At 41.1% G+C, this 3,630-nt stretch overlaps 1 long non-coding RNA gene across 1 annotated transcript; it reads left to right on the plus strand.

The window, feature by feature from the left end:
• The first annotated feature begins 1,477 nt into the window (after positions 1-1,477).
• On the plus strand, positions 1,478-3,167 carry LOC142081317 (uncharacterized). Its single transcript, XR_012673303.1, has 3 exons — positions 1,478-1,663; positions 2,409-2,565; positions 3,086-3,167. It is a non-coding gene; the product is annotated as an uncharacterized LOC142081317 (long non-coding RNA).
• The last annotated feature ends 463 nt before the right edge of the window (positions 3,168-3,630 follow it).

A 3,630-nucleotide genomic window follows, 5' to 3' on the forward strand; every position in this document is an offset into this window, starting at 1 on the left:
TATGAGACACACACCGTATTGCAGGAAAACTTACTATAGAAGCAAATAGAGGCATCTAAAAAAGAAAGATGAGTAAGAAGAGGATTTAGTCTATGATTTAATTGGAATCAACGGGAATTATGCCATTTGCCTTTGGTAGCAGCAGAATCAAAGCTGAAACACCGGCTGTAGTTTATTTTAGATTGCTGCCTGTCTGAGTTTAGATTTCAGATATCTCCACAGGGTTCCTTTTCTTTTAACTATCTACAATTTATGGCAGCAATATATATTCTAAATATTTTCCTCTATCAGAGGTTCGGCTGAGCCTGTAAGGTCTGTGGGTGAGACAAACCCTTTCCCTTTTTTTCCGAGAGGGAGGTCTGCAAGGTGTGAGTCTAAAGGGGGTGGATATTGCACTGCAGGAGGATGTGCCTTGGGACCAGGCCTCCAAAGCTGCATGAATGCAAAGGTGAGAGGTTTGAGCAAGTTGTGCTACTCAGCACTTCTCAGGTGGAGATATGGAGAGCAGAAGCCAGCTAAGTGGGCTAGAGACGGAGCAGCCTGCGGGGCGAAAGTCTCAGCAGGTTGTTGGCTGAGGACTGAGCTCTAGGGGTGAGGAACCAGTGGGGAAGATGTGGTGGAAGAGCCTGATGTTGCCAAATCAATCCTTAATCTCTTGGAAGATGCTGCATTGTTGTGAAACAGAGCACAGGGGGAAATATCCTTATGTAGGGAAGAAGGAAAAAAGAAGGCCTGAAGTCAAAGAAAGAAGGCAACAGGAAAATGGTATCCACCTTGGATAGATGTAACAGTCTGTGTAACATTAACACTTATATTTGAGTAGCAGTACTCTTCTTGCTGGTAAATGTATATGATTATCTTTGGGTGATGAATGAAAAACAGTAGTCACTTAGTCTTTGAGAACAAACCAAGTAGTTGCTGAGAAGTCAGCATCTTCTGCAGCCCCTACCTGCTCTTTAATACGTCTTCAATGGGACGTGACAGGCAGAGATCTCTGCAGGAGAATCAATCAGACAGACAGGGAGAAACTAGTGGAAAGAACTTGAGACACCAGGTGACCTGAAGAATATGTAACTTTGCTGCTGGAGGGAGAAGAAAAGTTTTAGAAAACAAAATCCAAGAAAAAAATCATGAACATTGGGTAGCGAGAAATGTCTAAGGGGCCGGGGCACAAAAGTAGCATCCTTGTGGAGGCATATGTGGAAACTATGAACACGTGTTGAGCTTTTTAACAGTCTAGTCAGGAATCACTAAAAAAATCACTAAAAAAAGAGGTGAGGTGCATCTTAAAGAAAAAGTTGTGGTTTGCAGAACTTCAAAGTTTCCTGGAACGCTCCTGCTGTGGGTCATTTTGCCTGACAGGTTTGCTGAGGCAGAGCATCATCGCTGCATTTTCTCTCTGTCCTTTTTTATCTGGTCAGAGGAGACAAATACCGGACATGAAATAGGCACTCATCTCTGCTCCAGCCCTCTCAGTGGGTAGGATCAAGCCATTGATCAAGCTTCATATTTCATATAATGAAAATCCTCACACTCTTTCCCTTATGCACTGTCTCCCACAGATGAGTGTCACTGAAGGTGCCCAAAGCGGACACTATCTGACATTATAATAGAAAGCAACTGATCGGCAATTCTCTCTGCTAGAGCAACCAGAGCTGAAGAGGTAATATAACCTCCTATAAGCAAGGACAAATGATGACTGAGATGTTTCTACCCCAATAAATTGTACAACACATGGTCTGTTATCCTTGGGTCTGATCCTGCATTTCTTGAATATTCTAACGTGCATATAATGTTGAGTTTTGAGCATGTGGGGACTGCAACTAAGCTTCAACATGTAAAAGGTGCTAGCAAATTATTGCCTGAAGCACAAGGGCTACCTGGACTTGTGTCTACAAAGGTTCCAGTGGCAGTAACCGAATGAGGGTTTGTTGAGTTGCTCTGAGTAGGAAGGACGTTTTTGCTTTGCTAAAAGAAACAGTAGTATTTGTGGAGCTGAATGTTGATGAGACCATTCAAAACTAAAAGAAGAGTAACCTATCTCTGTCAATTAATTTGAATAATATCATACTGAAGTTAAAAAAAACCTCAAACAAAACCCCAAACAAACCAAAGCAAAACACATTGTATCAATTTTTTATTCGTTAACATTATTTGAGTGTTACGTGCTTTCTGCGTCTCTTTGAGCCACAAATAAATAGATGGGATCCATCCCCCCATTATCTGTACTAGGTTCTCCTTCCTCATTTCAATGTGATTGCATTGTGCTGAAAATGCTTTGGGCAAATGCTTGCATTCAGACACTCTTCACTGAAACCTCTAAAGAACGAGAACAATTAGCAGTATAGGGGACCATAGTATTTACATTATCTGTCGTTCAGCTTAAAAATTCAGTTTCTCTTTAACAGGTTTTCTCTGCGTGGTTTCATGAAGCACTTTTGGAGGAAAGTCATGCAGGAGGGGAAAGGGTTCAAGAGCAAGGGAAATGTCCATGAAGTGAAATTTATCTATTCACTGTGAACTCAGAGCCCAACAATCGATTATGGCAAATGTATCAGCCCAGAGGTAAACACAAAGGAGTTTATTAATGTGGGTGGTATGATTGGCATGAAATAGAAATAGTACTCAGCATTTATAAATGATTCAATTAAACAATTTTAATATAATGGTTCAAACAGACAACATCATTTTTAAAGGTAGGAAACTGAGGCTTATTGAGGCTTAATGACACACACAGGGTCACACCACAAGTTTGAGGGATAAGCAGCTGAATTAGAAGACCTGACTTCCATTATAATGCTCTACATTAGATGACAATCCACAACAGAAAGAACGAATGGAAATAAAAAAAGACAGATGGAGAACGAAAAGAAATGTGCATAAGTGTTTGAAATAAATACATGCGGTGGACAAGAATGAAACTGGTAATTGAAACCTTTGCTCACTTTTAAAGAGAATTAAATGTATTTGCTTGCAGTGCGTTTGGAATAACAGACTACTGAAAGGGGTGATGGGGCCTGTGAGAGAAAGTGAAAGCATTTACTGAGGATGTTGCTAAAAGCTGTACTTTTGCCTCCATTTTCAGGAAGGAATAAGAGGACAGATGGCAGAAATTTCCCAAGGGAGAAAAGAGAATTACTAGAGAAGATCAGGATCAGACCTGCACAGGTGATCATGAAATTGAAATGCCTGAAAACTCAATTTCTCAAGGTCGATATACCCATGCCTAGGTAACAAGCTTCTCTGAATTCTGAGGCAAATGGGACCAAATGAGAAAACTGGGAGGTGCTGGTAAGAGTGTAATGTCAGTGATGACCTAGAAAGAATCAGAGTATTGTCAGCTGGGTGGTTTCTATTTTATGTGTTTCTGCACCAGTCATCGCTGGAGTACCTGAGCACCTTCAGTAACATCAGCCATGTGGTCTTAGCTCTCTCAGCCTCTCCTCCTGGGAGAACAAATGTGTCTCTTAGAGGGCCTTGTTTCAGGAGTATTTTTTTGTTATTATTAGTGTGTGTATTGTGTGTGTATTTGTTGCAACAGTATGGGCTGAGAAATGTGTCTTGTGCCTGAATTGGAAGGTTGTAGGTTAGGGAGGAGACTGCATTTCACAGTATCAGTTGCTCCTGGAC

Source organism: Calonectris borealis, chromosome 3 (genome assembly GCF_964195595.1).
Source record: "Calonectris borealis chromosome 3, bCalBor7.hap1.2, whole genome shotgun sequence".
NCBI classification, from domain to species: Eukaryota; Metazoa; Chordata; class Aves; order Procellariiformes; family Procellariidae; genus Calonectris; species Calonectris borealis.